We start from the raw sequence: 26,671 nt of genomic DNA, 5'->3' as shown, positions 1-26,671 counted from the left end.
GGTGGTTAATGCTGTTAAATACCTTGTGCTTAATGTTGGCAGGTCGATTGGTTTTGCGAATAAAAAGTTTTAAGTGGTTGCAGGTCTTGACTGTTGGAAGCTTTCTCCAAAAATGATCCACCCAATGCGCTGATGTGTAAATCAGACTTTTAACAAACCGGTGTCATGATTTATTGCCCCTTTTGCATTGCTTTTTTGGAAGCCTATATTTTCAAATGTTATATGTATTCTCAGGACAAATCCGTTCTGCTGTAGTTAGTGCTGTAAGTACAGAAGTAGAAGGAACAGCAGAGCGCATGGAGCCCCGGAGCAGATTGCCTGCCGGCACTGTGGACTCGTCACCCTGACGGACTGCTGAGAGCTGGTGAGAAAAGCCTGTTAGGGGAGATTCACGTCTGCCTGCTTCTGCCCTAGCAGGGGACTGGGGCATCTCCCTTGGGAGGAAAGGCTGAGAGACCTGGGTCTGTTCAGCCTGGAGAAGAGAAGGCTGAGGGGGGATCTCATCAGTGCTTATAAATACCTGAAGGGTGGGTGTCAGGGGGATGGGGCCGGGCTCTTTTCAGCGGTGCCCAACGCCAGGCCAAGGGGCCACGGGCACAAGCTGGAACACGGGAAGTTCCCCCTGAACATGAGGACAAACCCCTTCCCTGTGCGGGTGCCAGAGCAGGGGCACAGGCTGCCCAGAGAGGCTGTGGGGTCCCTTCCCTGGAGACATTCACCCCCCGCCTGGACGCGGCCCTGTGCCCCTGCTCTGGGGGTGCCGGCTCATGCAGAGGTGGGACAGGATGAGCTCCAGAGGGCCCTTCCAGCCCCTGCCAGTCTGGGATTCTGTGAAGGGTGAGGTGACCTCTTGCAGTCCATCCCCAGCATTATTTTCCAGTATGACTGTACACGTACAGGTGCAAACATTTCTCCAACTTGGCCAACGCTAGCTTGCATATTCAGGGATGCTGGAAGGCATTTTCCCCAGCCTGCTGGGCATTTGCTCAGCTGGTTACCCAAGATGCTTTCAGCAAACCGTATGCCCATCACAGCCCGAAGGGAACGCAGGGATTGCTTAAAGATCCGGTAGATCGGCTGCGTGAAAATGCACCCATCAGAGCATAATCAAAGGCTCTAGTGTTCTTTGTGTGTGACTTCCATCATGAATATTACACCATAAACTGTTTTTCTGAAATCCTTACATTCTATTCATGAGAAGGCTGAAGACCCTTTTCCAAATAAAAGTTTGAAGTCATACAGGTGGCTGTTCAGAGCTTTACTCTGCTCACGGGTTGTACAGATAAAAGACTCAGAAACCAAAATTCAAGTGAAACAAAAATTCTTAACTATTAAAATGGTTTGTCAATTTTGTCAGTCATTATGAGTTTGGGTTGGCAGTACTGTAACGTCTGTCATGATTCCCAGTGTAGCATACTGACTGTGAGTGTTGGTTTCACTGGGCTCTCTGCTTTCCCTGGCCATTAACTAAGCAACTTGTGTTACTCCCCTCCTGCCACGTGTTGCTGGCAGTGAAACGAGAAGAGAGGGACTGGGTTTGGATTTATAAAGGCTGATGCCATAACTGAGCCCTACCCAAGTCCTAAGAAATACCTTGCTGTCACATTTGTAGGCATGTTCTTACACGAGTGGCAACGAGCAGACTCGTCTCCTTTCTCTCCAGGCACTTACAGGCTAACTGAAGACCCTGGTCACCTTGTATTCCTCTGCAAGCTGTGATGAACTGGGGGCCAGCCAAGGGCAACTCAGGCCGCCCAAGACCTGAATCATGCTCTAGCAGTCCCTGCCACTCTCTGTTGGTTCTCGAGGGACCCTGGGACAGCTGGGCTCCAACTTTGTCTCTAGTATTTGTATGGAAAGTTGGGAGAGAGCCTTCACAGGAAAGGTCATACCTCATACTCTTTTTGTGTTGCTGTGTGTGTCAAGTGGGCAGATGTTCGTCTTGATGCTTTGGTTCCCCACCATTCCCTGTGTCTCTGCTTTGGGCATTGACTCCTCCAGACCCTTGAGTGCTTTGTCTCTCAGCTGTTTCACAAGAGCTTTTTTGGCTTTGACCCTGGTGCTGCAGATGGCTCTGCCAACCCACCTCTTTGGCCCCATCCATGCTCCTTCTTTCAGCTTCTCCCTCCCTTTTGGTTCTTCACTGAGCCAGTCCCGAATGCCTTGCTCATTTGCTGAACTGCTCACTCGTGGAGATGCACCCTTCTGCTCATTCTCTTTCCTACATGAGGCTTTTCCCTCTGCAGCTCTCTAGTGATTTCACCTGAGGACAGGTTTCACTAGCTTTGGTGGTGTTTATTCCCTGAGCAAAGTCCGCAATGAGTTTCAAAGTCTTTGCATTGTACATACAAGTTGTACGTGTGAAGTTTCTGCAGCTTTTAAGGGAGATAAGGCAGGTTTTCTGAAGTTTTTTTCTCTTCAACCATTTGTGTGTCTCCAGGAAATACTTCACAGGTACAGAAAACATGCAGTTTTCCTGTGTTGAGGGCAGGGTATTTAGGAAGGCAATGTGGTAATGAGTTAAGGTTGTGAAACAAGTTTTACGGCATCTCCATATGCCTAGGAGGGAGCCTGGGAAGAACTGCAGGTCTGCAGGAGGCAGAGTGCCCCTCAGGGCTGGCAGCCTGGGCGCTCCCGGGGCTGGCAGGGGCTCCTCAGATCCCCTTGCGATAGCGTACAAAATCCCCACCTCCCACCTAAATACTTACTAGGCCTTTCTGTCGCATCTGCTACTCTGTTTGATTAATAAATTGCTATATTGAGAGAGCTACAGAAATGTAGGGAAAAGGCTTATAACAAAGATATAAATTTGCTTGCTCTTTGTGTGTGATTTTGGGCTAACTTCAAGGGAAATTTAAACAAAGTCTAACTGACGGCTACAAAATGCTCGAAAGGAACATACCTTGAGCTGTCTGCAGCATGCTTTCCCAGATACACCGATGCTGTTGCTCTCGGGAGAGAGATTCATATCGGGGGTTTGCAGCATATCAGGGGGTCTGGAGTGCTGAGCAGCTACTTCTGTCTCTTCAGGAGAACTCTGTTAAAATAGAATCACAGAATCATTAAGGTCGGAAAAGACCTCTGGGATCATCAAGTCCAACCCCCAACCCAACACCCCCAGGCCTCCTAAACCGTGCCCTGAAGTGCCACGTCTGCACAATTTTTGAGCCCCCCCCAGGGACGGTGACTCCCCCACCTCTCTGGGCAGCCTGTGCCAGGGCCTGACTACTCTGGCAATAAAGACATTTTCCCTCACATCCAACCTAAACCTCCCCTGATGCAGCTTGAGGCCGTTTCCTCTTGTCCTGTCACTGGTGACTTGGGACACAAAAGTTACACAGAAGCAGGAGGGATGAGGATTAGGGGAGGACAGCTTTGGTCAATGGAGGTGACAAAGGCTAAGTGGGAGAAGAGCGGTCTCTGGGGCAAAGTCATGAATACGTGCTCTGGGAACAGTTTCGTACTGCTCTGTGCTTTGTGTGCTGCACGGCACTGTTCTGAGGTCTGGTACAAGTAGGGGATTCCTCTAAAAGATCTTTGCAAGTCCCAGATGCAAACAGGGTGCCTCCCAGCAGGGCCTGGACCTCAGCTTCGTTAGCCCAGGACAGAGAGGTTCCCTATCAGCGGCTGCTGTCTGCGCACTGCAGGCGAGCACTCGCTCAGGCTCCTCCTGCAGCAGCTTCCACATGCAGGAAACCTGGGGAAAGCACGTTTCAAGGTTAGATGTGTTTTCATGATTAATCACACTGTCTTTAAGACATTTGCCTCCACTGGCTCATTGAGGTGGTAATTAACCTGAGCCTCCAGCCCTGTAAAAAGTTCTCCACCCAGATAACATCTCTCTGTCAGGGCAGCGGCGGGGTCTGGCAAAGTCCTTCTCCTACTTCCCTGCTCTGGAGGCTGCTTGGCTGGGCAGGACGCAGCACCTCTGCTGATGGCGGGTGTGGGTGCAGAGGCCGATATCAGTGCCGGTTCCTGAAGCACGTTCCTGGGGCAAGCCTGCTGAACTCAGAATAGTCGGGCTGGTGGGGCGGCCGATGCCGATGCCGGAGGAGATCTGTCTGACTGCTGCCCCGGCAGCTTTTGGGGGAATCTCCCCAAATCTCTGGTGATGGTTTAGCCACTGAGCTTGTACGGGGACCTACCCTGAGGTGGTTTTTCAACTGGAAGACTACCTGAAATCTTAAGATGTTGCATCTTGGTGATACTGTATATGGCTGGGAGCTGTACTGTTTGTCTTCTCCATCCGCATATGTTCATGTTATTTATCATAGTATATCTAGTGACTTCTTCTGGCTTGAGCCTGGAGAGAAAGACGACAAAGAAATAAAAGAAATCCTTTTCTCAAGTATAAGGGCTAGGAAAATAACCCATTACCTTTACTTTTGTAAAAGTGTATGAATCGTGGTTAAGGCAAGCGACATAGCTTTGCATTAAAGTTGTCAGCATTTTCCATGTGAGATTTGGTTTTTCTTGCAAAGTTTTAACGGTATGAATGGAAATCTTTCTATGCCAGTTGCTTCCCTCAATTATTTCTTTTCCTTTTAAATTCAACATTCAAATTTCAAAACAGTCAAGAATTTCTATAAAAGCACTTAAGGAAAGAAATATTTCCAACGTAATCTCAAAGATTTTTTACATATCGTCCCATATCCACAACCCTGTCATCACATTCATCTTGCTGTGCTTGCTGGGAGTTGTAGGAAAAAGTGTTGTATACCAACTAAGTTTAGATACCAAGTTAAATTACAAGAGCGGGTTTCCTGTGCGGGGAGGTAGGAGGACAGGTAGATAAAAGGGTAATACCCTATTTCTTTCATATAGCAGTTTTTGCCCTTTGTCCAGATGTCTTTCATCTTCCAACGATCCGTGCCCAGCACAGGTACAACTTGCGGTTGATGGTATCGGGCAACCTTTTTTAATACAGAACACAGACGGCAATCAACGCTAGCATGTTTTATGGCAAAGAGTGTCCTGTTCATTACTCTTTGGGTTTGTTTTGGGTTCCTAAAAAAGCAGAATAATCCTGAAATGATGGAGAAGGGCAGGCTGCTCTTCCTGGTGGATCCAGAGGGACGGCGTGGCTGTTGCTTCGGCTTAGAAAGCCATTAAAATCACTGGGTTGGAGCAGGCAGAGGACTGTTCTTGCAGGGGAGCAGGAGCAGAAGGAGAATGTACTCTCTGGGCTCGCAGTCAATGCATCTGACAGCAGCTCTCAGCCTCCCCACTGACAGCATTGCCTGACCCATGGCTGGGGCGGTAGGAGGCTGGTGGGACCCTGCCCGGCGTAAGTGTTGTCCCCTCGGCGTCCCATCGCAGTGCTCGTGATGCTCAGGAGGACGTGGGGGCGAGCTTCTCACAAAAAGACACTTAATGTCGTTCATTAATGGGTGTTTTCACTCTACCCTCAGTGGGCATCACTACAAATCAGTGGAAAAAGACATCAACCTCAAGCTCATAAAGTTAGTAAATGGATGTACTGGTTGGCTTTGGTTGTCTTCACGGCATGGTTCATCTCTTGAGCGCTCACGGGCGTTGCTCAGGTGTTACCAGACTCATTTTAGTTACCATTGCTGTCATTAACACATCCTGTTGTGTATAAATCTACTTATCATTGGCAGCTTAAAAGGAGCCGAGGACTCTTCTCCCTGGGAAGGTAAAACTTTCGAGGCTAACTGTTTTCCTCACTCCAGCTGGAAGTGGAAACTGCCTGCACGCTTAACTTCCCGTTATTTTTTCTTTTGATAATATTACCAATTTGAGAAGGGACACTCAGGCATCAGGAAAAGGTGATCTGCAGCGCTGATGTGCGTAGCAAGGTTTAGCGTTTCCCTCCACTGAAGCTGATGATAATTTCAGATGGCGGGAGCAGCTGGTGGGATTTTAGGAACTGCAGTTGAGTGGAAAGAAACTCACTCCCCGATGAAACGCAGATATGAAAAAAATATGAGTTGACCGGAGGTAGCGTAACTGTTGAGCAGAGGTGTGAGTCAGCTCTAGCCCCCGAAGGAGACCTTGGTTGCTCTTGGTGCTGTGCAGGCTCCAGGTAAACATCTTCATCGGGCTGAGAGAGTTCACAGTGATGCAGTCATTCGAAAGCGGGATGTGCTGGAGGAGGTGGCCTACACGGCTGTTTCTCACGTCCTCGCTGCTTGCTAACACAGCACGCGTGACTGTCTGCCAGGATACTGATCCCCTGGGACACGTCTCTGAGCATCTCCCGTGCCTAACCTGGTGTTAGCAGCGGGGTTGGCACTGTGCTCGTGAAGGCCCGGGAGGACCCCAGGCAGCACTGGTCGGTGGCTACTCCTTCTGTGCAGGGATTTGCCATTCCCAAATAGCTGGAGTTCCTTGAAGCTCTGTCAGTTTATTGCCAGGGTTAGTTTATGGATAAATAAAACCCCCTCCTTTATGCTATCAGGAACAGGCAAGGCAGCCCTGCCCTGCCCGCCCTCCCAACCCGAGATCCCACCAGACCCCTATTGACCTTGGGCGGGTTGGGTACCCTGCAAGACCTCAAGCTCTGCAGCAGGACTTCCCCCTCCAGCTCCCCGAAGGAGGCAGGCCTGCAGAAGGGGCTCAGCACCCCAACAGTGCTCTGCCCTACCCCACCAGTCCTGGGTACATTCACTTTATATCTTTCAATGTCTAATCTTGCACCATTTAAAGACGCTTCTATAGGCTCAGAGTCCTGGGCCTTTCCTCTACAGCCGACTGCAATTCCTGGCAAGCAGGAGCAGTTACCATGCTCTTCATCAGTCTTCTCACTTTCTTTTCCTTGTTGGTTGCAGCAAGGCTTGGTGCCGCAGGCGTCAGCGCGTGCCTGGACCGCCTGTCCATGCCCAGTGCCTGTAGGTGAGTGAAAGGAGCCTGGCTGTGTCCATCCTCCGCTGCGCTCGGTGCCTCCGCGAGAGCTCTGGGCGCGGGGGCAGGTGCGCCGGTACCTGCCGTTCCACTTGTCCTCCCCCAGCCCATGGCTAGGGGTGGCACTTATGGGGATTTATTAAGAACAGACTTCAACAAATCAATAAAAAAAAACCATCCAGGAACAATTATAGACCCTTTTCCCACCTTTCTGCTTTCTGATGTGGTTTTTGTCTGCCTGCAAATGACGATGATGCAAATGTGAAGCAATGATTTTGCAGGGAGGAGATGTGGTGTGATTTTAAGCATTGCAGAGCAGACAAGAGGTTTGGGTTTTTTTCAAAATGAGTTCCGTGATTGATTTAGAGCATTTTTCAGTCTGCTCTGAAAGAAAAATTTTATTGAAGCATGGCCAACAGCTCCCAAAAAGCAGTAAAATGGTGGCTAGTGACAGCCTTTGCTGGGGCACTGGTAAATTCATCATCCCAAGTGAGAAAGTTCGAAGCTGGAGGGGGAGTAAGGGCCACGTGTGGTGAGGGGAGAGGATGTGTCCACATGATATCCTTATTCAGGGAGATACGTTGTCCTGAAAAATCATATTCAGCTTTGCTACAAAGCTCTGAGGGTTCTCGCATGCAAGATTTTACAGTGACCAAGACTGAGCATCACTACAAAATCCTTCTTGAAAGAGAAGAAGGAGCAAGGGAGGCATGAGAAAATGAGAAGGTAAAAGGTTCGAATACAGATTCAGAGAATTAAGCTACACATGAAGTAAGAGCACTAAAATACTTCTGTATGAGAAGATCCACACCATTAGTGAGAGTGCTCTCATTCATTCATTTTAGACTCAGATCTTTGGATCACTTGGCTTTTGTGCGCGCCCCTACGCAGCAGACACACAGGTTTCCCTGAAGCATCCCGTAACACACCCACCTGCGTGCCCCATTCAGAGACCAGAAGGGAGCAGCAAGCTGCTCTGCGTTGAATTAATGACCCACAGGCTATGTTACAAATCGCTCCCACCCGGGGGTGTGACTGAAGCATCAGGTGTTCTTGCTAGGCATCCGTGTGGTGCCTGCTGAGGGATGCCGTCGGTGCCCTGGGGAGCTGGGGAGGAGAGCTGCGCCATGGCCTGGCAAGGCCAAGCTTTGCTGGAACCGCCTGCAACTTTTGGTGTGTAAGTGAAGCCTGCTCATACTTCCTTACTAAATTCTTCCTTCTGAAGCGCTTGTTTCAATATCCTTGAAAGATACAATATTGATTATACCCCCCAAGCACATCGTTTGCACAATGAATTTTTGTATAAGCTAAAGAGAAATCAATACATGTCTAGTTTCAAAAACTATTTTAGAGCTGTGCTCCACTATTTTTTTTAAACTTAATTAAAATACATATTTTCCTTGCATGCAGTTCTCGGTGTGACTAAATGCTGCTTGCTTTTTAGAAAGAAATATCTTTAAAGTGTCCAAGATGTTTATGTTTGAAAAACTGCTGCTGTGTGCACCAACTTTAGTATGTTCCATAAAATTTTTATACCTAATGTGAGCAATGTCTATAAGATGTTATGGGGGAAGTGAATTTATAATAGTCTCCCGGAAGAGATAATATCTTTGAGGCTGCCACACCAGTTACGCTATAGATGAATGTCAAAAATAAAAGAGGAGGGGTAGTAATTAATAATAACGTGTTAAAAATCAACACTGAACATCTGACAAAGCAGTTAGCAGAGAGGAGCGTCAGACCATAGCTAATTGCTGTGCTTCAGTCTCAGCGTGGCCAGAGGTGGGGCTCTGGGCAGTCATCACCTCTCTGCTAATTGCCGCCTGCCTCATCAGCCCGGGAGAGGAGGCTCTTGGTGGGGATGCTGGTGTGGCTTGGGATGTTGGCGGAGCAAACCTGGGGATGTTCTCCCAGGCGCGTGGGAAAGGAGATGGCTCCTTACTGACTCTGGCGTCAGTGCGGGGCCGTGGAGAGCACTTCGGGAAGGGCTTTGGTGGAGGGTGACGTCAAGAGATGCAGACGGGCTGCATGCTGACTTTCTTAGACTGGATACCGGGGGAGCTGCTGGAGGGGAAGGAGCATGCCATCCTGGGAAGCTGCTGCACTGGTGTGAGGCGTGAGTCGGTACAGAGGGCTAGACTCTGGTACGGAGGGCACTGAGGAGGAGAGAAGTGCTGAGCTCTGTGTTAAATGTACCCAGACTGTGGAGCGTGAAGTATTGTCAAGGTGAAGATTGGAGAGGAGGTGGCCTGCGGGTCACTGAGGACCTTGCAGTGATTCTACAGACTGCGCCGGGGCAGTAACAGAACCCCCAGCCTTCAGGGCACCAGCTGAGCCCTCCCAGAGGCAGGAGGTGCTGGCTCCCCCCTGCACGCTCCCCCAGAGCGATGCTTGTTTCTGTCCCACGCTTTAACTTTTGCCCAACCTTCCCGTGAAGCAACCACGGTTGGCTGAGGGGGAGCATCGGTCATGGCGCCGAGGTAATGCTAGACTCTTGGGTTGGCGGGTCTTGCTTGCGCGTCCTGGGGAGACTTCCGAAAGGGCTGAGGAAGTTTCATTGTGCTCAGACTGGTGGGGAGCTTTGCGGACTGGTCCGCTGCTTTCTTCTTTAGTGCTGCATGCTGATCTTCTGCTGGGGGGAGCTTCACGGGTAAATTCACTGCCTGTGCCGAGCTGCTGAGCGTTGCTGGTCCTTCAGTCCGCCCTGCTGCCCGGCCCGCTGTCACCGGGGCTCTGGAGAGTCCTGGAGCTCAAGAGAAAGATGTTGGGCGGGGCCAAAATACAAGGGCAAAACTCAAAATGAATGATTGTGTGGTCTGTGGTGCTGTTAAGATGGATAGCTTTTAGAGGGAAATTTCTAGCCCTATAATCAGGGAGTGGCTGGTGGGAACACGTCTGCCTGAGTTTGCAGAGACCTTCCTGCTACAGACTGAGAAGGTAACTGCTCTGCTGTCTCGTGGTGCAAAGGTGGGGGCCAGCAGGGATGCCCCAAATACAACCCAAACACGGCCTTCCTGCTCCAGAAAAAGGAACGAAAATGGGGGAAGGAGAATGTCGTATGATAGAGTTTTAAAAGGTGAATAAAATATAGCAGGGATAGACAAGGCTTAAAGGCTTAAAGGCTAGACAAGGGTGCGGAGAAGGGAAGGGAAAGTCCTGAAAAGGCTTAAAGAAACAAACCCACTGCAGTTCTTGATGATGCAAATGTGGGAAGCTGCGATTCAGCAGAGCTCTGGCTCAAGTCGTTTAAGTGCTTTGCTGAGCTGAGTCGAAGTGTACGAGGTCCACGCTCATGGAAACTTTGGCTGTAGTAGAACTGATTGATAAGCACTTAAAAATACTTTATAATCTTTCAGCTGTTGCAATCAGCACTATATTGTGACAAATGTAAAGAAATCGGATAAGCACTTATTTTGTTTATGTGCTTTGAGAATAAAGTTAAATGAAAAGTGAAACTAAGCAGTCTCCATTTACAGCTATTTATGCAAGGAGCCAAATCTAATTAAGCAGTTTTAACGGGTATGATACTAAGGTGTGAAGTTTATTGAACACTTGGTTAACTATTCAATTAGTGTGTGGATTTTGCGAGCTGGTATAATTCTAATTCATGTGAGGATCAATTACTTGATTTAGAAGAAAATATAACATAAAACTTTAATTCCAAGAATGGTAGAAGTTAAGTAATTGTCACAAATTGATTTTATTAACATAATCATTACCAATATTCTTCCAAACAGATAAATATTGCTTGAGAGATTTGAAAAGATTTTAGGATTTGCCATTAAAAGCTGTGCTTTTTCTTCTTTTTTTTTTTAAATGGTAATTGATAAGTTTAAATAAAATTGGCTTAAATATCAAAGGATGGTCCCTTAGGAAAGCCAAACCTTTTCTTGCGCAGTTCAAATTGTTGAAGGCTTTTATTGATAAGAAATATAAATTGTAACTTCTCGGCCTTTTATGTAAGCAGTGGACGAGCTGTGTGGGTGCTTAATCCCCCACTTCACACCGAGTCATCGCTTACATTTGACCAAAGGAGGGTCAGATGCTGACACAGAGCTGGGTTTGTGTAAGGAAGCTTGGCAGGAACGTCTCCGCAATAGCGCTCGGGAAACCCAGTCGTCATCAGAGAAAAGCTGGCATTTTTTTGACAGAGTGACTGTACCATAATTGGAGTTTTAAATTCTTAGTAAGAGTCATAAAAATCTATTTTCAGCCTGGGTGGTTTGTCAGCAAATGAACCCTTCGGGTGTCAAGACCTGGGTAATATCTGAGAGTTGAAAATCTCATCTGCTGTCTTCCGAAGGCTGTGCCACTCTTTGCCTCGCTGACTGGGTGGGTTTCCTTGCTTTTCTCCCCCAATATCCCTGATAAGAGTAATTATCCCAGTGGAAATTGCAGTCTGAGCGCAGAAGCCGGGCCCTCAGTGCTGCAGCTCTGGATTCCCCCTGTGAAAAGGGAGGCAGCTTTCTGTGCTGCTGGGCTGGGGCAGCCGGAGCAGGAGGGCTCTGGGCATCTTCTTCACCAGCCCTGCGATGGAGCCGACCTGCCAGCAGGTCCCTCGAGGGACCGATTAAAGCCTTGAAGTCCTTCTCCCAGCCCTTTCTTGGGAAGTCAAGCACAGGAACCCATCTCACTTGCTGCTTTCTTAAAGGCAGAACTTAATAACCGCTTCTGTTCTAAGATGCGCAGATCCCCCCAGTCCCTGAGCACAAACCTCTCGCCCTGCCCAGCGCTGGGATCAAGGAGCAGCGGGGGTGCAGCCTTGTTGTAAAGGCTGTGCAGTGCCTGGCCGCAGGAATGCCATCAGCATGGAGCACCACTCCCCTGGGCAGCCCCACCTGGGACCAACCTGGGTCTTGAGTTGTCCTTGTAGAGAACATCAGGAAAATATCGCTTTCCTGGAGACCGTAGCACTATATAATGCTCAAACTTGCATTTTATAATTTCCTTTGCTATGAAGAGAAATGCACCACTTGGTTACAGAAGGAAACTCCTTCCCGTGTGGCATAGTGCATCCACCGAGCCCCACGTGAAAGGAGACAGGCTCATCAAGTGTGCAGACAGATGGGGAAACTGAGGCACGAAGGATGGAAAGGCCAAGGCGTTGCAGCAGGGCTCTGGCAAGGCTGGGATAAGGCGCCTGCTCCCGCTCCTCTGTCCTGCTTTGCTCTGGCCTTGCAAACGCACCGTGTCACCTGCCCAAGCAGTGTGTTGTCCGGACTTCCAGCGATTAATTCCTTTTCTTCTCCTCCTGCCCAGCCAGGCAGTAAGTGATGAGTCAATAATTTCACCTTAGAAAAGGATCTGAGAAAGAAACTTTCAAAGCTGTATGGGTTGAAATCTTTCTTTCTTCAAGAAAAGAGGCTGAATGATTTTTGCCTTTTTTTTTTTTTTCCCTCTAGGAAAAGATTTAACTGAAGGGCAGGAGAGATTTGGGGGAATAATCCACTTCTCCACAGAAGCTATTCTGATGCTTCCTGTTTCACAACAAATCAATGGGGATTAAAAAACCCCTGTCACTTCTGTAAAACTTCTTGCATAGATTGTATTCAACCTACCAGCTTAGTTTGGACAGCAGGGATGAGCATGGCAAACACTCTCGCGGAGCTTTGCTCGGCCCTCCGTCAGACAGTGATGCTCTGAGGAATCCACCCAGCTCTTGCCCTGGCAGGCAGACTGAGCTTAAGCCTTCAGCAGATATAACTAATTAGGTTTCCAAGGGCTAAGTGGTACAGAGTGGTTTAGTGAGCACATGGACCAACTTTACTGAGGCATAAATGTGATGCATAAGGAGTGCATCAGATCTCCTCGCTCCGAGGAGGGAATCCAAGTGGATTTGCAAAGCATCCGTTACTCCTGATTTCTGGGGCTATACTAATGGTTAAATTAACTCTAAATGGGTCCTTGGGGCCTACTAGATGCCCTAGATGTGCTAATGCTGAGTTTATACTTTATTGTGTCGCTGCAGAGGAAAGCAAGAAAAGCAGGATGGGGAGAGGAGCATGTCTATGCCCCCCACCCCACTTCTGGTCAAGAGAGACACCTATTTCATCTTCCATGTGCACTCCGGTGCTGTTCTGTGACCAGGGTGACGGCCAGTTTCTTTCTGGGGATGAAGAGAGCCTTCTGGAGATGCTGCGTTCCCACCAGAGGCCCCTGCCCGAAGCAGCGGCGGGTGGGACAGGGTAGGAGGATGCTGGATGGCTCTAGGACTTCTTGTGTAATTCCAGCTGGGCAGCAGGGGTGTTTCAGGGACCAGAGCAGGTCTCCCTTGCCCTGGGGTAGAGGTGGCTTTGCCATATGGTGGTGCCCCAGGCGAGGAGGGGGGCGTGCTGGCATGCAGGCAGTGGGGGCATCGGGGAAGAGGCAAGAGCTGGACTGGTTGCGATGAGTTTTAGTCACATATGTATATTATTAGTTCATTGCTGGTGTCATTTCTCCCACCCAAGGCGCTTTCCCTTGTTTTATATGCCAACCTAGTGCTTCTGACTGGGGTGGGTTTGTTTCCCAGTGGGGCTCTGGGGAATGGGCAGCGTTACCCAGGCCTCTCGGTGGGCTTGGACTGGGGATGCGCGAGGGGCCGTGCTTGCTGCTGGCAATGCCTGGCAGAAGGGACGAGTTGCAGGTGCCCTCCGTGTTTGCCTCCAGCACTGCTGCCTCACTGCTTGAATGGAAGGAGGGAAAGCCTCTGCTTCCTTTTAACGCTCTGGAAGGTTTTCTGTGCTAAACATTACTGCCTATTTAAAATCAAACTGCTTTTGTGTAGACCACATGTTATGTTGAAGGTGATCGGACTGTCACTTTTAGAGGTTTATATTAGAAATACCTAGGATTTTTATTCAAATATTGTGATGACCCATTTGTATTTTGAAAGCCTTCTAAAAATATTTGACCCAAACAGCTGCAGTGAGGTGCAACTCCTATGTATAGCTAATTCAGCTCCTGAGTGGTTTTATCTTTCTTAACTGTGGAAAGCTAGATATTTTAATGAAAATGTAAATGGACCCACGTGTCTGACTTTATGTAGATTGGCTGCCACTGGTTTTAAAGTGCTTTACTCACTTGTCTCTTTTTTGTTTGCAAAACATCAAGCCAGAATTGTGCAGAGGGAGCTCCTTGTGCTGCCTTTGCTTGCTCTGTGCTAAAATAAGCTCCTGTCACTCAGAGCAGCACGCAGCCGGCTCCTGCACACCTTGTCTCATGGCTCTGCTGGCTGACTCTGCCAGTAGCTGGTCCTGCCGAGTGGGTTTTGCTATTAAAAAGCAGAGGAACAACCCATTTATCACTGTTCTGCGCTGGACGGGGACAGGAGTGTCCGTAACGGGTTGCCCTCGGCGCCTGCAGAGCCGAGGGGCTGGGGCTTGGTGGGGGGCGATGCTGTGTGGGGCGGTGGGTGATGGCTGTGCTCCAGCAGCCTGGCGGAGGGGAAGGGACGTGGGGAGAAGGGCCGGAGGGTGGGTGAGAACCGAGCGGCTCAGGTGGCTGGAGAGTGGAAGCACCACCATAGACACACCACTTACTCATTACATTTCCTGGGTGAAGCTGATAAATGCTAATAAGCGCAGCTGGCCTGACCATACACCTGCACTGTATTGCACGCGACTGTTTGGGAAGCACAGAAACTATCTGCGTCTGGAAGCAGGTCTTTGTGTGTTTGTGTGCTGAAACGGGCATCTGCGTCTTTGAAACGCAGGTAGAAGGGAGCACCACCGTTTTAGTGATGGTTTTCTGTATTTCAAGGAGCAGCAGGGTGTCCCACACCCTTAGTCACAGCACAGTGTGGCTGGTTCAGAGGGGGATTAGGTGTGTCTGTGTTATATACAGTATATACAGCCGCCACTCGGTGTCCTGGCGGCTCACGCGCCTTCTCCTGTTCACCAGAGTGGAAGCTGCTAAATGGACTTTCACCCCTTCCCATCTGCATGTGCAACCACCCCGTCCCTCCGTCCCCCTGTCGCCGCGGTGTGGAGAGGTGACTGACGTTAGTCCTGGGTGAACCGTGTCAGTCCTTTCTGGTACGGCGGTGCGAACTCCCCGCAGAAGCGGCGGGCATGAGGAGACAGTCCACTGGAGCTGGTTTTATTTATTTATTCCTCCTTCAAATATCTTAATGCCTTCAAAACTGGCTTCTCCTACTTCACTTTGTCTGGGTGACCTATCTCTGATAAAAAGCTGCTGGAGTTTCCAAGCCATTTTGTATGAAGAGATGGACAGGTATCTCGCATGCAGGTGTGCAGAAGAAAGCAGCGACAGCTTTTGGCAGTCCTTTGTCTTAAGCAGCAGCAGACATTTTCCAGCTGGAAGTGATTTTACCTTAGTTCTCTCACAGTTGCTCCCAGCCAGTTGAATTGTCTGTGTATGTGAAAAATGGGATTTGAAAGAAATACAAAGCACCGGGCTGTAGCCATCGTGCTTCTTGTCTCCCCGTGGCTGTGGCTTGTGTGTTGGCTTCAAATGATCAAGGAATGCAAAGATGCAGCTCAGCCAGATGAACAACACACCCTTTTCCCTTGTTGTTGTATATCAAGGCTCTTCTGCAATAATTCCTGCATTATTGGCCTGGAACCTTTGCCAACATCACCTGTAATGTGGACAGGCACCGAGATGTTTCCAAGCCATAATACTGACGTGGGGCGATCTTGTTAAACTTTGAGACATTAAACTCTGAAGACAATATCCTGAAAGGAATTAAGTGCTGGAGTAGCGGGTGTGATTTTGAGAGAAGGTTCCTCCATTCAGTTCACTTGGACTGAGACGATGCGCTCGCAGGTTCTCGGCGGGCACCTGCAGCCCTCCCAGCTGGGGGGTGACTGTCCTGGGGGGAAGGAGGGTCACAGCCTGCCCTCCCCAAGGGGCTCTGCTGAGGCAGGGGGCTCTCGTGAGGATCCCTGTGGGTTACACGAGGGCACAAGGGATGAAACCGTGGAAGATGTCTTGGCAGGGGAGTTCGAAAGCGCCTGTGTCTTCCCGCGCCGCTCCTGCCCTGCGCTGGGGATGCTGGCGGGGTGGAAGTGAGTAGCAGCTCGCGCAAGGGATGGGGCATCCCATGGCAGTGCCTCTAGGAAGCAGTTTCAGTCTCCGTCGTAGCTGGTGGCAGGAAGGGTAGAAGAAGGGTCGGTGTGGCACCACCTGTTCTGATTCATACTGTCACCTTGGCAGGACAGTGGGTGCGGGGGCCGTTGTGTTAAGCCAGCCTTGAATGCTGTGTCTGTGATGCTCATGCCACAAGTGACAGAGCTGGTACAGTTTACTTCTGGAATTGTCATTTATTGTGGTGGAGTCAGTTTTGTGCTGGGGGTTAAAAGGCTGGATGGAAATTTTCAGTGGGTTTGGCTTCCTCGGGCACCTTGGAGCAGTGGTGTCCCTCAGAAATTGGGGTATTTGGTGGGGATGAAATGTGCTTCAACTTGCTGAGAATAGTAACAGTGTGGTCTCTTCGGGTGAGACGCGGGATGGTATGAGTCCTTTGTGTCCTGGCTTGAGGCTGACCTGAAACACTCAGCTCTGGACGGAACTATGTTAAAGCTTCGTGCCCAGCCCTGAGAACGGAAGCGTTGCAGGAGGACACACACACGCAGCAGAAGTCAAAGCAAAGGTGTTTTGGAGGACTCATGCTTGTGGCAGTCTCAGTTCTAACGACTCTGCTCTCTAGTGTCTAAATCAGCTGGGTGTCACCACCTTCAGACCCTGCAGAGGCTGGGCCAGCTCATTACACCTTCCCTGTTGAATTGCCATGGCACGGGCGCACACATCTAGCTGCAGAGAGGAGCTTCCCAGCAATCCCAAAGAAAGCAGGAACTTGGAAAACACCTAGGACAGTACATTTCTGCTCTCTCCCACTTCTCTGACCTACCTCTGGTCCTGATGTGAAAGTACCTCTTTGCAAATACAGAAAGTGGAGGAAAATGGACTCCCGGACTCCCTGCTTCGCTGCTCTCTGTTAGGGAGTTGAGGTTTGACTCTCAGCAAGCCCTGAGCACTTACTGCCGGGGGTAAGTGCTGCGATAAAGCCCATTGCAAGCCCTGGCTGGTGGGAGCTGAGCAGCAGCGGCCCGGAGTTTCTGGGCAGGGTTGGTGCCGAGAGGACGCTGCCAGCGCCGGTGGCGTGTGGCTGAGGGCTGCGCTCCAGGTGGCACTCGTGGTCCTCCGATAGCAGCCACGCTCCAGCGCTGCCACGACCGTCCGCATGGACCGGCGAAGGAGCTTCGGCACCGAGCAGCCCTTGTGCATGTGTGTCCGAGCGCTGGAGCTGCAGCAGCCCGGTGCTCGCCTGGTCAGGGGTGTGCGTGCAGCCGCCCGGCACGGCCGTCCTCCGCGTGCTGCGGTGGGATGCTCTGCCTGCCGGCACCGCCTCTCTTGTGAAGGTGTTTCTTCGTGGTTTTGCTCTCCTGAATTTTCCCAGCGCTAACGGCATTGTTGCAAAGAAAAGCAAGCATTTAAAATTAACGCAGAGCTCTCCTTCATAGTGTGTGTGTGGGAGCAGCGCTCGGTACCATGAGAAACGGGCTGAGGAGGTGAGGGATCGCCGTAGAAACTGCAGAGGCCTGGCCTGCCCTGGCCGTCTGCGATGGCAGGCTGCTGCAGCACATCTGCGTGTGCATGGACACCTTCTGTCCCCTTTACTGGGCAGCTGGGAGCCCTTCTGCCAAGTCTCTGTCTCCACACTGTGCATGGGTTTAACTCTCTAATTGACATTTGTATTTTGCACGTTGCCTCAGCAAACTTGGAGTGATGCTGGGTCATCCTTCCTTCCCGCTGTCCCTCCTTAAACACGCCGTCCCTCAGCACCGAGCGTTTTGCATCTGTCTGCAGCTCGTTCTTCTCCGCCACAGCTTCAGCGTGGGCACGGAGAGCCGCTCTCTGCTGGTTCCGGGCTGGCCCCATGTCCTCCGGAGTGCTTTCTGCAGCACATCGCAGAACCAGGGAAGATCTGCTCCAGTGTGGAGGCTCTGCCTTTGTTCTGCCTCGCTTTCTCTTCTGCTGAAAGAGCTGGATGTAGAAGTGCTGGGCTCTTCATCCTCTGGCAAACAGATCCTCCTTTGCCTTTGGTCCTCGCTTCTTTCTGCACCTCTCCGCATAGCCTGCTCTGTGCCTGTTGTGAAAGAGCGTGGTCCTTCTGAGAAGAAACAAAAATACTACTTTATTTTTTCATTTATCCCCAGTCCTTCAGCTGTTCCCAGACCTGAAGCCTTGCAGAGCAGAGCAGAGATAAGGAGACTCCTCAGCTGGGGACTGTGCATGGGAGAAGTGGGTAAAAAGCATGTAGGTGAGACGGGCACGGGTCTGTTTGAGGCTGCTGCAGTTGTGTGGCTGTGTGCCCAGCTCTGCTGGGAGACAGATCCTGGCATTGCTTCTGTTATCTTAACACTAGTGAAAGTCTCCTGTATGCCCCAAGCTCTAGTCTTCAGGCTCCTGTCCTGGAAGCGGGAGCTGAGAGTGCTCCTAAGCCTGGCATATCTCTCATTAGTGTTCATGGCTGTAGAGAGAGCATGAGAAGGAAGACCTAGGAGTGATGCAGTTGGTGGCTCAGCCAAGAGCAATGCAAGGAACCTCTCATGAACTCGGCTCTACCAGACTTGCTACCGCATGGCTGAAAATCAGTCAGTCCTGACCTGGTTTTGGGGGTCAGCAGTTCCAACTCTTGCAGTGACACAGTACACCAGAAAGTCATGCATGGAGGTGGGGTGCTTTTACTTCTAGGAGGGTGTTTACCCAAGCAGGAGCCCTCCTGGTGACCTCTGGCCATGATCAACTGAGGAGGACAGCAGGCTCCTGAAGCTTTCCTGGTACTGAGCACACAGTGTGTGTCATGTTCCATCCCATCTCAACTGCTGGCCAGCTTCTAAGATGAAAAGAAAGCAAAGAATTTATTCTGAAAAGGGAAGTTGTCTTATGCCCCTTCTGGCAGCAAATAGAAACCCTGAAGCATGGAATTAATACAACACTGTGCAGAGACGCAGCAATTAAGGCACCTTACAACCCTTACTAGGTTCCTCAGTGTATTGGACACCTTAAGACTTGTGACATAAGCTTTCATTTCTTGCTCCAGCATCCTTGCTGTCCCACTGTAGTTTGTCAACCTCCATCTCCCAGCAGTTTGACGGCCCATGCTGTGTTTGGAAACACAGAGCTCGCCTTCCTCTGAGGCCTGGGGGCTTTCTTGTCCTTTCCAGTCTAAATTAATTCATGACTAATTCATATCCGCATGAGGTTTGTCCCAGTGTTCGTCTCTTTCTGGTATGTGCTCCCTTGCTCTTGCTTTATTCACAGAAACTCATCAAATTTCTTCCCAACCATTTAATTAGCCAACACAAATCAAACTGGGATAATCCTTATGTAAATAGCTTTTCCACTCTTTTTTACTCAATGCACAGTGGACAGAGAGCTCTCGATAACCTGATCACTCACTACAGATGTGTGTCTGTTCAAATGGCTGGTGTCCATCTCCCTTGGAAGGAGCCTCCAGTGCCCGTGACCTGCTGGACCTGTACACGCTGAGCTGGTGAAGCAGGATGGCTGAGTCCTCTGTGGCAGCCCGGATTACCTGCTCTGCATCCAGCCTCTTCTTATAAGTGCTTCCCCCCTGACGGGGTTAATTTACTGTGTTGTGTCTTGAGAAGCTAAACTGCTAACAACGGCCCCGTTTAAGAAGTGTTCAAAAGGCAGCAAACAAGCAAACAGGTAGCTTAGCAGTACTGCTTCAGCCTCGGAAGATTTATATCAACTGGAAATTGTTTTTCTCTATTATCTGAATATAGAACTAATCATAGTTTTATTGTGCTCTAATGGAAGAAACTGTCTTAACGGATGCCCTTCTTGTTACTACCACTGTTAGACCTCGAGCTATAAACCACTGAACCATTCCTTCATTAATTGTGTTAACAACCAGTGCAGAGATGGTGATCGCTCCTATAAACACACTCCAGTTTGTTCAGAGCGGCAGCCCGACAGGGCAGTGGCTGCGGCGTGTTTGGACACTTCTGCTGGGACTGGGGGAGGAAAATCCATTTTTCTTCCTGGCAGCCCTCATCACTGCCATAACCTCCAGTCATCAGCACTCAGGATGTTCTCCTGGTGTATGATTTATAATGTGGTTTTAGAGAGTGGGAATGAACTTGGCAGGCACTATTCTTGGGGAAAGCTAGTGCCACGCTAATAAATTTCAGGAGCCAAGGCAGCAAAGAAAACAAAATCTCTTTAAGTTTGTGTAACTTTACAGGGCTGCATGATGGTCTCTGTGGCTGCTGGCACCTGTACGGCCCAAGGACAAGGGAGACTGCTTCAGGCTGTGGGGAGCTTAAACCCTGCTCTGGGTGCTGCGGCAGCCCTCTTGGGCTAGCACAGTGCTTTTCTTCCAGGCGGATAATGTCCATCTGTTGCAAATAGGTTATTTAGAACACTTAAGGAATCACCGACAAAGGTATTAGTAAAAGCAGTTTTAATATGATGTTGTAAAAATGCAACTTAATGAAGTTCGATGGCAAGGTTCTCTCTATGAATTAATGCATGGAAGAAATGCACAAATGAAAATTGGGTTACACTTGAGTTAACAATGGTTCACAGGGAGACCAGGCATGCAAGGAGTAAGGAGGACCCTCCCACTGAGTCATGAGGTTCAGAGTAGACCCCCTTGTTTTCTAAACTCCTGTTGGAGCTTAGGTGCAGCTAGGTCCAACCTTAGTCTCAGATTTGGTCAATGGTTTATGTCTAAGGGATTGTACATGCAATGTTTACGTAATGTTTCATTAGCATCAATTCAGCATGTGATCACGGTTACCAAGACAAAATCAAAGTTACCATGCTACAAAGTTTTGCACAACACCGTCCCCACCTCAGAATGCTCATAGTCCCATGCAAGGGTTTGATGGGGCTGCATTTGCTTTGTGAAACAAGACTTGCCCCTTTGAGAAAGCAACTGCTCAAGTTTAATCCCGCAGGAGACAAGTAGGAATGGGCCTTTTAAATAGCTTATTCTAAGTTGAAGCATGTTCTGGGAGAAGGTCACCACCTCATCATCTGCCAGAGGTTCACCTCCACATGGTGTTTTCTTGACATTTATCTTCATTTCTGCAGCTAAGGCTGTGCAGTACCACACGGAGTTTGCATAGCAGTTCTCCAGTCCAGGGGACCAGAGATGGGACCGCAGGCCTCAGACCCTCTCCGAGCCCTGACAGCAGATTTCTGAGCAGCCTGGCTGTGATCCCATGAGTAGGGCTCACAGTGTCAGTGGTCGGATGAGAACGGGACTCATCCATCCTTTTCCCCCAAGGCGTGTGTGTGCTGGAGGGGGCCGGGCCTGAGAAGGCCTGAGTGGGGCCAGCTGGGCTGGGAGGGGACTGTTACTCCAGAGGGTTAGAAGCTGAGGAGACCCCGTGGTTGGGTGGTTATGAGCAGTTCTGAACCCTGCCCGTTGCCTTGCTTCTCCTCCTCCTGGTCTGGGCAAAGGCAGTGCCCTGCATGGCCACCTGGAGTTACTAGTGATAGAATGAGAGGAAATGGCTTCAAGCTGTGTCAGGGGAGGTTTAGATTGGATATTAGGGAAAAAATTTTCACTGAAGGGTTGTCAGGTGTTGGAACAGGCTGCCCAGAGAGGTGGGGGAGTCACCGTCCCTGGGGGGGTTCAAACACTGTGCAGAGGTGGCACCTGGGGCCATGGTTTAGGAGGCCTGGGGGTGTTGGGTTGGGGGTTGGACTTGATGATCCCAGAGGTCTTTTCCAACCTTAATGATTCTGTTATTCTAAAGGCCCAGGGACCCCTCCAGGTGATGTGTCGGGGGGCTTATTGCAGCCTGTGATGGGCGGCAGAGTAGTGGGGAGAGGAAGAGAGCTTAACCTCTGAGCTAGCAGAGGACCCTCTGGAGCAAGGATGTATATATTTGAAAGGCAGCAGCAAATGCTAGGAAGAGCAGCTCTTCCTCAAAGTCAGGGAGCTGGGAGCTGTCACAGCACCATAAATCTCCTTGGGCTGCAGCATCATAGCTGGTGTTATCCCATGCAGATGAGCAGCCTGTGGTTGTCTTTATCCCTCCAAGCCCACTGATGATCTGCACAGGGCCCTGTAGTGACATTTGCGCTCAGTGTGCCTATAAAAGACAAGTAAACACAGTTTTTATGATGCAAGAGTTAATATTTTGCCAGTGATACTGTTGTACTTTGCAACAATCATGTTATTTAGCATCTTCCTCGGCCTCAGGCAGGGTTAATTTATGTTCATACCTAAGGAAAGCAGGTTTGTCAGGAAGGAAAAGAAGAAAATGGGTGGTTTGGCCTTGAAGAGTTAGCCAAGGGCAAACAGGAGCATTGGTGCGGTACTCCTCGATGCGGAGAATGGACGTCAGCTTTTGTAAGACGCTCTGTGTGATGGGGATGGTGGTGTTTCATGGGCCTTGTAAGCATATTCCTTAACAACCCTCACTGCTATGTGGGGAAGAAAGTAACGGGGCAGGAGGTAGTAGGAACCCAAATGGCACCTAATGCCCTCTGGCCCACCAGGCCTTGATGCTGCACTGTAGGATGGAAATACCACTGCACGGAGATATTAAAAATAGTTGACCTCCTCACTGCGTGATGGGCTAAATGTTGAGGCGTGAGCAGTTCCTCTGCCAGGGTTGTGATTTCTAGCAGCGTGCCCGTGCATGGGAAAGTGCTTGCATGAGCAGCTGGATTCTGTGCCTTCTGCAAAACTGTCCATTCACAAGTCTCCTTGAAAAAAAACAAGATTTGCCATATGTGGAACAAAATCACACGTGCACAAAGTAAAATATGAATAAATGTGATTTTAAGAAGGCGCTATGTTTTTCTGTGTGGCTCTTTCTCTCCGGAAAAGGATTTTTCTTGATCTCAATGCTTGCAAATTTTTAATGCAGATCTCGAGGAGCTGTAGCCTCCCCTGCAAAGCTCCCCAGTGCCTGTCTGACTTGCTGACAGCTCGGCTGTGTGGAGGTGCTGGCACCGTGCTCCGTGCAGGACGGCGGGGAGTCTGCCGGTGAAGCGGGTTAGGGGTGACGCTTGTAGCACAGTGCGGACGGGGCTGCTCCTAGCAGGGGCAGTGTGTGCGTGGAGGGGGTTTCATGGGAGGCTAAAGGCTGCTGAGCCAAGCCTTAGGGAAAGATTCCCTCTGATTCTCATAGCCCACGTGTGCATGCACATATTTTGAGTGATGGTGTGTTGCGAAGGATTAAGAGATTAATAATATCCACATCAACAATGTTGTGACATGACAAATGTTATTGGCGGTTGGACTTGATAGTCTTAGAGGTCTTTTCTGACCTTAATGATTCTACAACCAACAGCCAGGCCCTTCCTTTGTGGCTTTGGGTGGGTATGCGTCCGGTAAGCATTTTGCTTTCTCCTATATATGCTCTTACTCTCTTCTAATATGCATAAAAAGGCTTTAAAAAGTGGATTGGTAGAAGGGCCCGATTGTCGTCTTGCCAGAGTGGGAGCCTGATGCAAGTCATGCCTTGCTAGGAGGTGCGGTGCAGTGGCAGCTCTGCACAGTCCAGTTCCGTTCCCGTACCCCTCTTGCTGCGTGGTGCGTAGACAGCCTCCATCTACCCCATCAGCTGGAACCGTGGCAAAATGGGTAATTCAGCAAGTCTCACATGGCTCCGTCTGTAATGAAATCAGGAAGAAGATTAACTTCAAATGCCGCTGTCTGTATAGACATGCTGAACAGCTCTTCTAATAATGAATCTGGTTTCTGTTCCCCCTTGGCTCCTCCCAGACAAAACTGTCTTGCAACTCATCAAAGTCACAGAGGAAATGCTGAAACCAGAACCCATCAGATATCGCGGTTTTAGGTAGATAACCTAGATTAAATCTGATCAAATTTTCTAGGAGTCATTTTTGCAATGGACCCCACATTTCTGAACTCATCCTGTAGGCTGGAAGCCAGGGTAGGTACTGAAAAAAGCTGCATTATCTTACTCTTCTCTTGAAGGTCAGTAATACATTAGTAAGTGTGCTCTTCTGAAAATAGGCTTTAATTTTCCCCTTCCAACCTTTTGATTGGTTTGACATTTATAAGGGTAGAAGGTAATTGGGAGGTTTATTATATATTTCTGTTAAGTACAAGATGAGAACATTTAAATACCTTGGCTAGAAAGTGCAGGCAAGAAAACAGACAGCTTGCTGGGGAAGAAGGAGACAGCAACCTTTTTCCCTACCTCACATAAAGAAAAGCCGTAGATGATTGACAGCGAACTGTAGTCAACAAAGGAAAAACTGAATCATAATGTATGAAGATTTTTTTTCTCTGTTGACTATAGTTTGCTGTCAATCACGTTGCTGCTTCTTCTTATTTTAGTCTGGGAAGAGATGATGGGCTGTCTTACTACATAATCTGTCCATCTTGCGCAGAGCTTTTGTAGCCTAAGGATTTTTTTTTGTTTTGATTCCACACTTAAAAGAAATCTATGACAAACGTCTTCCTGTGATATCCGAAACTTCTGAATATCCATAAATTAATGAGAGTTTGAAAGAGAACTCAGATTTCATAATTCCTGTTTGCACGTTTCAATAGTTTCATTTAATTGGATGAGTTAAAATTCAAGTTATAATTACAGCTGGATGTGGAAAAACTCTAAAGATCATTCCTTGAGCCTCAATGGAGCCCACGAGTTTGAAACCCCCCCACCTGATCAGAACGGTGGGGACGTCCTGGGTCACCAGAGACGAATGATCAAGTCACTCTTCTGGTTATAAGCCAAATTTTTGAACTTCTTGAACCCCCTCTGTCCCTTGGTTTATACTGGTGGGCTGCCCCTACTTAAGAGCAGAGCATAAATGCCACCTGCAGCTACACACAGGTTGGAGCAGCGGTCCCTGACCTTTACTGGGCCATCAGAAGAAGCATGTAGACAAAATGCTTCTGACAACATCTGCTTTTGTACTCTCAGTTCAAAGAAGCCAAACATTGAAGAGATGCTGGCAGCTCATTGCCCATGAGCTGGGACATGGGGCTACTGAGAGAGAAGATACTTGTGACTGGAGAGGTCAGTCTAGATCTCCAGAAGCCTGCTAAATCATCCCTGCTGGGGATTACCCTGGGGTCTCTGCATCTTTTCTTTAAATTGAGGGTTCCTGAAACTGCAAACACATGAACAACGCTCTTGTCTCTGTCATCGTGTTGAACATCCACCGTGATAGGTGGCCCCAAATTAAAAGCGCAAGTGGTATCGCCCCTGAGCTTGGGTGGAGACCACATCTGGACCTCTGTTCAATGGCAGCTCAGTGCTAGGATGCCTGCCTGCCTTTGCTGTTAGGGCATCTTCTGCCAAGCATATAAACATGAGCTAGAAATGCCTCGGTTGTTCCTAAGCGGTGATAGGGGCTGCAGCACTGGTTATAGTTCAAGGACACTCAGATTTATCCCTGGAGGTGTTCAAAAAATGTGTAGATGTGTCACTTGGGGCCATGGTTTAGGAGGCCTGCAGGTGTTGCGTTGGTGGTTGGACTTGACGGTCTTTAAGGTCTTTTCCAACCTTAGTGATTCTATGAGATGGCTGTGAATTCCAAGATTTGTCACACCATCCCGTGAACGGTGTTCCCAGCCGTTCCTGCCTGAGGCGTCCGTTCTCCCTCCCCGCAGAAAGCAGGGGTCTGGGCAGCTGCAGGGGCTCAGTGAGGAGCAGTCTGCGTCCCTGCGCTACACACTAACTGAGGTTCCACCCCTGTAGGGAGCCACAGGGATGGGGGAGGATCTGCCTGGAGGGTTTGGGGAGGGGGATAGCTCGGGGAGCTGCAGGGGGGTTCGGAGCCCCGTGCCAGCAGATTGTCACTGCAGAGATTTTGCAGGTCTGGGAGACAGTGGTAAGGCAAAGGGGAAAGATTTTTCAATGCTTGATGAGAAAGTGGCTGTTTCTAAACCACTTTCTGATGTAAACTCTTGTTTAGTTTTGGATCCTTATTTTCCTTATCAGATTCCTGTCTCTTACTGTCCTACAGTGCTATCCTGCAAAGCACCCTCAGTGCCATTCCTAGGATCCCTTGGGTGACTTTGAAGCAGAAATGCCGTTTGCAGGTCAGGGAGATTATGCTTGTAAGGCTCTTTGGCAAGTCCTTTGCAAGGATTGTGCCTTCCACAGAGCTGCTGCAAGCTGGCAGAATGATCTCATGTTGTTCCTTGTTCTTTTTTACATCGTTGTTTGAAGGTAATGCTCTTTCAAATACTTACTTTCAGCAAGTGCTGGAGCTGTAGCTCTAAACATGCCAGACCTTTCCTTGAGAGTGCCATGAGCTGTACTGACCGTCTCTGGAAGCCGTGAATCCTGTGCCTTCTGTGCTGCGCCTCATTGCTTCCTCGGTGCCGAGCAGAGCGTGGCGATCTCCGACAGCCACACAGCAAAACCAGGCAGGAGCAGCAGGGTCAGATGCTGCTTCTGGTTCCCTTCCTGCAAGGAGAGTATTCAGAAAGTACCAAAGAAAGGTAGAAAGTAGTGAGATCTGGAGCTCATCTTTACCATCCGTGGCTAAGCTGGTCCTCCGCCTGATACTGCCATGTCGCAGCGGAGCAGCAGGCGGGTGGCGCGGGGGGCTGCACCCCTTTCCTGTTTTCTGAGCTCAAAATATTTTGTCAGTGCCACTGACTGCTCTGCTGGCTTCCCAGCCAAAGATTGCCGGGACTGTCCTGGCTGTCAGTGGCGTTTGGAGTCTGTAGTGACGTGATCTGCCTGTGTTTCCATCGCTGTGTGAGAGCAGAGCACGTAAATTGAGAGAGGCAAAGGGGGCGGCACGTGCCTTCGAACAGCCTACTTTGTGGGTGAAAGAGGTGCTAAATTAGAGCTTTAGGACTGTGAAGTCCAGG

The 26,671-nt window shown here is 49.5% G+C and overlaps 1 long non-coding RNA gene across 1 annotated transcript in view; it reads left to right on the top strand.

Moving 5' to 3' along the window:
• Nucleotides 1-26,671, top strand: part of LOC142062237 (uncharacterized) — a 365,718-nt gene that overhangs the window by 66,923 nt on the left and 272,124 nt on the right. Inside the window, exon 3 of the long non-coding RNA XR_012662407.1 lies at nt 6,792-6,855. This is a non-coding gene — a long non-coding RNA (uncharacterized LOC142062237). The remainder of the gene's footprint in view (nt 1-6,791; nt 6,856-26,671) is intronic.

Source organism: Phalacrocorax aristotelis, chromosome 9, assembly GCF_949628215.1.
Source record: "Phalacrocorax aristotelis chromosome 9, bGulAri2.1, whole genome shotgun sequence".
In the NCBI taxonomy this organism is placed as follows: domain Eukaryota; kingdom Metazoa; phylum Chordata; class Aves; order Suliformes; family Phalacrocoracidae; genus Phalacrocorax; species Phalacrocorax aristotelis.
This window is presented reverse-complemented; position numbering and strand designations above follow the sequence as displayed.